Here is a 10,986-nt window from a genome sequence, read left to right on the forward strand (position 1 = left end):
ATATCGCCTCAAAATCACTCCAGTATCACCTCAATATCACTCCAGTTTCACCTCAATATCACTCCAGTATCTCCTCAATATCACCTCAGTATCGCTGCAATATCACCCCAGTATCTCCTCAATATCACCCCAGTATCGCCTCAATATCACCCCAGTATCACCTCAATATCGCCTCAATATCACTCCAGTATCACCTCAATATCGCCTCAATATCACTCCAGTATCACTTCAATATCGCCTCAATATCACCCCAGTATCACCTCAATATCACTCCAGTATCACCTCAATATCGCCTCAATATCACTCCAGTATCACCTCAATATCACTCCAGTATCACCTCAATATCGCCTCAATATCACTCCAGTATCACCTCAATATCACTCCAGTATCTCCTCAATATCACCCCAGTATCTCCTCAATATCACCCCAGTATCGCCTCAATATCACCCCAGTATCGCCTCAATATCACCCCAGTATCACCTCAATATCACCTCAATATCACTCCAGTATCACCTCAATATCGCCTCAATATCACTCCAGTATCACCTCAATATCGCCTCAATATCACTCCAGTATCACCTCAATATCACTCCAGTATCACCTCAATATCGCCTCAATATCACCCCAGTATCACCTCAATATCACTCCAGTGTCACCTCAATATCGCCTCAATATCACTCCAGTATCACCTCAATATCACTCCAGTATCACCTCAATATCGCCTCAATATCACTCCAGTATCACCTCAATATCACTCCAGTATCACCTCAATATCGCCTCAATATCACTCCAGTATCACCTCAATATCACCCCAGTTTCACCTCAATATCACTCCAGTATCTCCTCAATATCACCTCAGTATCGCTGCAATATCACCCCAGTATCTCCTCAATATCACCCCAGTATCGCCTCAATATCACCCCAGTATCACCTCAATATCGCCTCAATATCACTCCAGTATCACCTCAATATCGCCTCAATATCACTCCAGTATCACTTCAATATCGCCTCAATATCACCCCAGTATCACCTCAATATCACTCCAGTATCACCTCAATATCGCCTCAATATCACTCCAGTATCACCTCAATATCACTCCAGTATCACCTCAATATCGCCTCAATATCACTCCAGTATCACCTCAATATCACTCCAGTATCTCCTCAATATCACCCCAGTATCTCCTCAATATCACCCCAGTATCGCCTCAATATCACCCCAGTATCGCCTCAATATCACCCCAGTATCACCTCAATATCACCTCAATATCACTCCAGTATCACCTCAATATTGCCTCAATATCACTCCAGTATCACCTCAATATCGCCTCAATATCACTCCAGTATCACCTCAATATCACTCCAGTATCACCTCAATATCGCCTCAATATCACCCCAGTATCACCTCAATATCACTCCAGTGTCACCTCAATATCGCCTCAATATCACTCCAGTATCACCTCAATATCACTCCAGTATCACCTCAATATCGCCTCAATATCACTCCAGTATCACCTCAATATCACTCCAGTATCACCTCAATATCGCCTCAATATCACTCCAGTATCACCTCAATATCACCCCAGTTTCACCTCAATATCACTCCAGTATCTCCTCAATATCACCTCAGTATCGCTGCAATATCACCCCAGTATCTCCTCAATATCACCCCAGTATCGCCTCAATATCACCCCAGTATTGCCTCAATATCACTCCAGTATCACCTCAATATCGCCTCAATATCACTCCAGTATCACCTCAATATCGCCTCAATATCACTCCAGTATCACCTCAATATCGCCTCAATATCACTCCAGTATCACCTCAATATCACTCCAGTATCACCTCAATATCGCCTCAATATCACTCCAGTATCACCTCAATATCACTCCAGTATCACCTCAATATCGCCTCAATATCACTCCAGTATCACCTCAATATCACTCCAGTATCTCCTCAATATCACCCCAGTATCTCCTCAATATCACCCCAGTATCGCCTCAATATCACCCCAGTATCGCCTCAATATCACCCCAGTATCACCTCAATATTGCCTCAATATCACCCCAGTATCGCCTCAATATCACCCCAGTATCACCTCAATATCACTCCAGTATCTCCTCAATATCACCCCAGTATCTCCTCAATATCACCCCAGTATCGCCTCAATATCACCCCAGTATCGCCTCAATATCACCCCAGTATCACCTCAATATTGCCTCAATATCACCCCAGTATCGCCTCAATATCACCCCAGTATCGCCTCAATATCACCCCAGTATCGCCTCAATATTACCCCAGTATCTCCTCAATATCTCCTCAATATCACCCCAGTATCGCCTCAATATCACCCCAGTATCGCCTCAATATCACCCCAGTATCGCCTCAATATCACCCCAGTATCGCCTCAATATCACCCCAGTATCGCCTCAATATTACCCCAGTATCTCCTCAATATCGCCTCAATATCACCCCAGTATCGCCTCAATATCACCCCAGTATCGTCTCAATATCACCCCAGTATCGCCTCAATATCACCCCAGTATCACCTCAATATTGCCTCAATATCACCCCAGTATCTCCTCAATATCACCCCAGTATCTCCTCAATATCACCCCAGTATCGCCTCAATATTACCCCAGTATCTCCTCAATAGCACCCCAGTATCACCTCAATATCATCTCAATATTGCCTCAATATCACCCCAGTATCACCTCAATATTGGGGCGGCAGCGTAGCCTAGTGGTTAGAGCATTGGACGAGTGACCGCAAGGTTGCAAGTTCAAATCCTGAGCTGACAAGCTACAAATCTGTCGTTCTGCCCCTGAACAAGGCAGTGGTCCTAGGCCATCATTGAAAATAAGAATTTGTTCTTAACTGACTTGCCTAGTTAAATAATGGTAATAAAATATTAGGGTTTTTAGGTAAGGGGACAATAACTGTTACCCAAATGGAGTACAGGGGGCACATAGACAACTACCTCACTCATTTTATGAACCTCTAGTTAAAACCAAGGAATCATTTTAATACATTGTTAGGGTGGTTAGGGTTAGGGGGATTAGGGTGATTAGGGTTAGGAGGATTAGGGTGGTTAGAGTGGTTAGGGTGGTTAGGATTAGGGGATTAGGGTGGTTAGGGGATTAGGGTGGTTAGGGTTAGGGGATTATGATGATTAGGGTTAGGAGGATTAGGGTGGTTAGAGTGGTTAGGGTGGTTAGGGTTAGGGGATTAGGGTGGTTAGGAATAGGGTGGTTAGGGGGATTAGGGTAGTTAGGGGGATTAGGGTGGTTAGAGTGGTTAGGGTTAGGGGGATTATGTTGGTTAGGATTTGGGGGATTAGGGTTAGGGGGATTAGGGTGGTTAGAGTGGTTAGGGTTAGGGTGTTTAGGATTAGGGTGGTTAGGGGGATTAGGGGGTTAGGGTGGTTAGGGTGGTTAGGGTTAGGGGGATTAGGGTGATTAGGGTTAGGAGGATTAGGGTGGTTAGAGTGGTTAGGGTTAGGGGGATTATGTTGGTTAGGATTTGGGGGATTAGGGTTAGGATGGTTAGGGTTAGGGGGATTAGGGTGGTTAGGGTTAGGGGGATTAGGGTGGTTAGGGTTAGGGGGATTAGGGTGGTTAGGGTTAGGGGGATTAGGGTGGTTAGGGTTAGGGGGATTAGGGTGGTTAGGGGGATTAGGGTGGTTAGGGTTAGGAGGATTAGGGTGGTTAGGGTGGATAGGGTGTTTAGGGTGGTCAGAGTTATTTGGATTAGCATGGTTAGGGTGGTTAGGGTTAGGATGGTTAGGGTGGTTAGGGTTAGGGGGATTAGGGTGGTTAGGGGGATTAGGGTGGTTAGGGGGATTAGGGTGGTTAGGGGGATTAGGGGGTTAACACACAGCCATGACAGCACATCAGTGACTTCAGGACAAGTCACTGAATGTCCTTGAGTGGCCCAGCCACAGCCCGAATTTAAACCCGATCTAACATCTCTGGAGAGACCTGAAAATAGCTGTTCAGCGATGCTCCTCTTCCAACCTGACAGAGCTTGAGAGGATCAACAGAGAAGGGGAAAAATAAATTTACCAAGCTTGCAGTATCATAGCCAATGTCTTGATTTTACTTTCATTAATCTGATGGCTGTTATTTATTTAATCCGCTAACTATGTTAAATTGTTACCCGATTCAATGAATCATGTAACAATAATAAGTTATATAATGAATCATGTAACAATAATAAGTTATATAATGAATCATGTAACAATAATAAGTTATATAATAATAGGTTTCGGGGCACAACGGAAGAGTTTAGCTTCTTTTGGCTCATTGGGACGCTAGTGTCCCACCTTGACAACAAATTACAAAAATAGTAATAATAAACGTTCATGAAAATACAAGTGTTATACATCGGTTAAAAGATTAACTTCTTGTTAATCCAGCCGCTTTGTCAGATTTCAAAAAGGCTTTACGGCGAAAGCATACAATGCAATTATCTGAGGACAGCGCCCCGCTTACAAAAGCATACAAACGTTTTCCAACCAAGCAGAGGCTTCACGAAGGTCAGAAATAGCGATATAATAAATCACTTACCTTTGAAGATCTTCCTCTGTTGGCAATCCAAAGGGTCCTAGCTACACAACAAATGGTCATTTTGTTCGATAAAGTCCATCTTTATATCCCAAAATCTCTATTTTGTTGGCGCGTTTTGTTCAGTAATCCACTGCCTCAAAGGCGGTCAAAACATGCAGACGAATACATCCTAATAGTACCGGTAAAGTTCATCAAAACATGTTAAACGATGTTTATAATTAATCATCAGGTTGTCAATTATCCAAATAATCAATAATATTTCAACCGGACAATAGCGTATTCAATAGAAAGGAAAAAGAACGAAGAGCGCGCACACAGTCACACGCGCAAACCAGTACTGCATGATTCCATAGACCACTTACCAAAAGGTCTTATTCTTCATTTTTCAAAAACAAGCCTGAAACCATGTCTAAAGACTGTTGACATCTAGTGGAAGCCATAGGAACTGTAATCTGGGCGCTAAACCCCTTAGTTTGTTGTTAAGAGAATTATGTACTCAATGTTAACTTCAATTAAAATACTCAGTCTGCCATCCAGAATGTGTAAGATTCTGGTTTAATAACACAGACAGAGGACCAGCTTACAAGAGTCAGAATTGTTTATTCAGGAGAACGTTCTGCAGTTCATACACAAAACATCCATTATATACCAGGCTCCTCATTTACGCACACACATTACACACTAACACTAAGGAGAGTTAATTGTTCTTCCCCAGAACTCTCAACACCGTAAATTCTTACCCAGCCGACATTTTTAGTACTCTGAGATTAGGGAAACCTGGAGGGTTCAAGCTAGGTCAGGTCAACCACAGTTTAACTGTTCTTGATGTTTACTTAAACCCACAGACCTCCATTCCTCTCCTATCCTAGTCAATCTCATGAGACTTATGCTCAACCCTTTAGTTACTTATTCTAAAGGCTATATAGACCCTATCCCTAAATTCAGGGTAGAATTATTTAATCATTTACACTCAAGCAGGAATTCCTTTAACAATAGTCAATAGGCTTTCAATGGAAAACCACTCATAAAAAAAAATCCAATTTCCTGGATGGATTTTCCTCGGGTTTTTGCCTGCCATATCAGTTCTGTTATACTCACAGACATTATATTAACAGTTTTAGAAACTTCAGAGTGTTTTCTATCCAATGCTTCCAATTATATGCATATCCTGGCTTCTGTGCCTGAGTAACAAGCAGTTTACTTTGGGCACGTCAGTCATCTGAAATTCCGAATACTGCCCCCTAGCCCAAAAGTTACCATCTCCTGAAATTAACTCTATAAGGTATGTATCTATTCCTTCGATAAACAGTCATCTGATTAATCATTACCTCTTATCATATCATCATTCTGAACAGTCGTAACCTTATGCATCTGCAAAACCCCCAGCCTTACTCATGATTCAGTACTACACCAATTGGTTTAATTATTTATTTACTAGCTACTAAAATGAGAAAACAGGCTAACATGCACACTTAATACATGAGAAGAAAGTCCCTAGCGGACTGACAATATGACGGCTTGTTACATGGAGATGGGTAAAAGAGAGAGAGAGAAAAAGGGACACTTATCGTGGATACATTCTAGAACTATTCTCACATTAATCATATACTTTGCACACGAACTGCCACCCGTTTGGAATAAGAAATCATGAATGTATTTACTTGTGAGTGCCTTTGCTCGTCGTCTATCTGTATCAGAACCAGGCCTTGTTAGCAAGGAGGTGGGTTGGCCTTTCAGCGGCACCCGAAAGGGTCCGGACCCATCTCTTCTACTGTTGTTCACTCCGGAAGATAGCCAGCCGTATCAACGATTCCCATTGGTGATGATGGTAGGAGAATACGGTGATGTAAGACTCATAGTAGGGTGGGATGGTTTGAAGCATAGTGGGATGGCCCCTCGTAGATTTGCTTTCTTCGATATCTGACTTAGGGCAGCTAATCAGCCGTACCAGTGATTGTCTGGGACGAGAACTTCTAGCCTACACCTCGTGTTGATTATTCAGGGTTCAGGATTCAGACCACTTTACACGCACTGCAGCAACCTGGCAAAGTTCTGGTCTAGTATGTTAATCCTTAGCCTTCCAATCATATCACATTAAGTAGCTGTCCCGTATTCTCTTAGGAGCAGGAAAGGAGCAGAGTCAAATGCAGGAGACTGAGGTCCGGTAGATCAAAAGTTTATTTCCACCGTAGACAATAAGGCGTCTGTAAAAAAGCACAGGGTGCGCATAACACCCAAAACAGGAGAATCGTACGGAAACGTTTAACGCATGGGGCGCAGCCCGGCAAACACCGTACAGAACAGTAACACGCTTAATATAAAGCCAGCGCTAACTAACACCTGTCCTCTAGCGACAGATAGACAATCCCGCACAAGAATCCCAACTGAAAATGCACACTAAATAACCCCCACTAATTACAGACACAAAACAGGTGCGGGATAGACAGACAAAACCAAAAGACACAGAAACAATGATCGGTGGCAGCTAATAGGCCGGCGACGACGACCGCCGGGCGCTGCCCGACCGAGGAGGGGCGCCACCTTCGTTAGATACTGTGACAGTAGCCATGCCCTGAGTGAGGTCAGAAGAGCGTGTCGGTCTGATGGAACCATCCTTTTCGACCAGAGTGCTTAAAAGGAATGGTTCTCTTAGGACTCCAAACATCACATTCCAATCTTAACAAAAATACGTTAATCATTTCCCATATCATATGCATAACGTATTGGATGGAAACTTGACAGATAAAGAGGACATACTTTCCAAGTTACAATATTTCGTCCATACAGTTTTTAATGATGTCACAAAAGGAAAAACAATATGACATTAGTTTTCTACATCTCCCCACTGACCATTCCCCACATTCTTATGTTAGACTTATTGTTCCATTAGAGTTTCAGCGGGAAAAGTCTGTGAACAAAGAACATTCCTTAGGTTAAATACTGGGGGGGGAGAAAGTCTCCTTCTCCTGTAATTTACAAAAGGGTGTGAACTGTCAACCATTCAGCAGCTCCCCCTCTCCCCTCTTTGGGAGAGAGAGAGGCCTTGTTACTGTCACCGCCCGCTAGTCTGATCCTCACAGGACAGTCAAGACACCAAGAAGACTCGAGGCTGTAATTGCTGCCAAAGGTGCTTCATCAAAGTATTGAGTAAAGGGTCTGAATACTTATATAAATGTGACATTTCAGTTTTGTATTTTTTTATACATTCAGTATAGTTAATGGTGTGGTCTAGTTGAGTAGCATTAAGGGCTCTTCAACAATATGAGACCTGACTGACCTCAGAGATCATCTGTTCAGTACGACCGTGTGATCACGCTCTCCATAGCCGATGTGAGTAAGACCTTTAAACAGGTCAACATTCACAAGGCCGCAGGGCCAGACGGATTACCAGGACGTGTACTCCTAGCATGCGCTGACCAACTAGCAAGTGGCTTCACTGACATTTTCAACCTCTCCCTGTCTGAGTCTGTAATAACCATACCTACATGTACATACTACCTCAATTAGCCCGTCTAACCGGTGCCTGTATATAGCCTCGCTACAATATATAGCCTCGTTACTCTTAATATTCGCTGTCTTTTTACTGTTGTTTTTTATTTCCTTACTGATCTATTGTTCACCTAATACCTATTTTTTACTTAAAAATTACACTGTTGGTTAGGGCCTGTAAGTAAACATTTCACTGTAAGGTCTACACCTGTTGTATTTGGTGCACGTGACAATTAAACTTTGATTTGATTTTAATACCAACATGTTTCAAGCAGACCACCATAGTCCCTGAGCCCAAGAACGCTAAGGTAACCTGCCTAAATGATTACCGTAGCACTCACATCTGTAGCCATGAAGTGCTTTGAAAGGCTGGTCATGGCTCACAACACCATTATCCCAGAAACACTAGACCCACTCCAATTTGCATACCGTCCCAACAGATCCACAGATGATGCGATCTCTTTTGCACTCCGCACTGCCCTTTCCCACCTGGACAAAAGGAACACCTATGTGAGAATGCTGTTCATCGACTACAGCTCAGCGTTCAACACCATAGTGCCCTCAAAGCTCATCACTAAACTAAGGACCCTGGGACTAAACACCTCCCTCTGCAACTGGATCCTGGACTTCCTGACGGGCCGCCCCCAGGTGGTAAGGGTAGGTAACAACACATCAGCCACGCTGATCCTCAACACTGGGGCCCCTCAGGGGTGTGTGCTCAGTCCCCTCCTGTAATCCCTGTTCTCTTATGACTGCACGTCCAGGCGCGACTCCAACACCATCATTAAGTTTGCCGACGACACAACTGTGGTAGGCCTGATCACCGACAACGATGAGACAGCCTATAGAGAGGAGGTCAGAGACCTGGCCTTGTAGTGCCACGACAACAACCTCTCCTTCAACGTGATCAAGACAAAGGAGATGATTGTGGTCTAAAGGAAAAGGAGGACCGAGCACGCCCCCGTTCTCATCGACGGGGCTGTAGTGGAGCAGGTTGAGAGCTTCAAGTTCCTTGGTGTCCACATCACTAACAAACTAACATGGTCCAAGCACACCAAGACAGTCGTGAAGAGGGCACAACAAAGCCTATTCCCCCTCAGGAGACTGAAAAGATTTGGCATGGGTCCTCAGATCCTCAAAAAGTTTTACAGCTGCACCATCGAGAGCATCCTGACTGGTTGCACTACAGAGGGTAGTGCTTGCGGCCTAGTACATCACTGGGGCTAAGCTTCCTGCCATCCAGGACCTCTATACCAGGCGGTGTCAGAGGAAGGCCCTAAAAACCTAGTCATAGACTGTTCTCTCTGCTACCGCATGGCAAGCGGTACCGGAGCGCCAAGTCTAGGTCCAAAAGGCTTCTCAACAGCTTCTACCCCCAAGCCATAAGACTCCTGAACAGCTAATCGCATGGCTAGCCAGACTATTTGCATTGCCCCCCCCTATTTTATGCTGCTGCTACTCTCAATTGATTAACTATGCATAGACACTTTAACTCTACCTACATGTACATAATACCTCAATTACCTTGACTAACCTGTACCCCCGCATATTGACTCTGTACCGGTACCCCCTGGATATAGCCTCCACATTGACTCTGTACCGGTACCCCCTGTATATAGCCTCCACATTGACTCTGTACCGGTATCCCCTGTATATAGCCTCGCTATTGTTATTTTACTGCTGCTCTTTAATCATTTGTTACTTTTATTTCTTATTTTTTCCTTATCTACTTTTTACTTAACATGTATTTTTCTTAAAACTGCATTGTTGGTTAAGGGCTTGTAAGTAAGCATTTCACTGTGAGGTCTACTACACCTGTTGTATTCAGCATTTCACTGTGAGGTCTACTACACCTGTTGTATTCAGCATCTCACTGTGAGGTCTACTACACCTGTTGTATTCAGCATCTCACTGTGAGGTCTACTACACCTGTTGTATTCAGCATTTCACTGTAAGGTCTACTACACCTTTTGTATTCAGCATTTCACTGTAAGGTCTACTACACCTGTTGTATTCAGCATTTCACTGTAAGGTCTACTACACCTGTTGTATTCAGCATTTCACTGTGAGGTCTACTACACCTGTTGTATTCAGCATTTCACTGTGAGGTCTACTACACCTGTTGTATTCAGCATTTCACTGTGAGGTCTACTACACCTGTTGTATTCAGAATTTCACTGTGAGGTCTACTACACCTGTTGTATTCAGCATTTCACGGTAAGGTCTACTACACCTGTTGTATTCAGCATTTCACTGTGAGGTCTAGTACACCTGTTGTATTCAGCATTTCACTGTGAGGTCTACTACACCTGTTGTATTCAGCATTTCACTGTAAGGTCTACAACACCTGTTGTATTCAGCATTTCACTGTGAGGTCTACTCCACCTGTTGTATTCAGCATCTCACTGTGAGGTCTACTACACCTGTTGTATTCAGCATTTCACTGTAAGGTCTACTACACCTGTTGTATTCAGCATTTCACTGTAAGGTCTACTACACCTGTTGTATTCAGCATTTCACTGTGAGGTCTACACCTGTTGTATTCAGCATCTCACTGTGAGGTCTACTACACCTGTTGTATTCAGCATCTCACTGTGAGGTCTACTACACCTGTTGTATTCAGCATTTCACTATGAGGTCTACACCTGTTGTATTCAGCATTTCACTGTGAGGTCTACTACACCTGTTGTATTCTGCATTTCACTGTGAGGTCTACACCTGTTGTATTCAGCATTTCACTGTGAGGTCTACTACACCTGTTGTATTCAGCATTTCACTGTGAGGTCTACTACACCTGTTGTATTCAGCATCTCACTGTGAGGTCTACCACACCTGTTGTATTCAGCATTTCACTGTGAGGTCTACTGCATCTGTTGTATTCAGCATTTCACTGTAAGGTCTACTACACCTGTTGTATTCAGCATTTCACT

This window comes from Salmo trutta, chromosome 8 (assembly GCF_901001165.1).
Source record: "Salmo trutta chromosome 8, fSalTru1.1, whole genome shotgun sequence".
NCBI classification, from domain to species: domain Eukaryota; kingdom Metazoa; phylum Chordata; class Actinopteri; order Salmoniformes; family Salmonidae; genus Salmo; species Salmo trutta.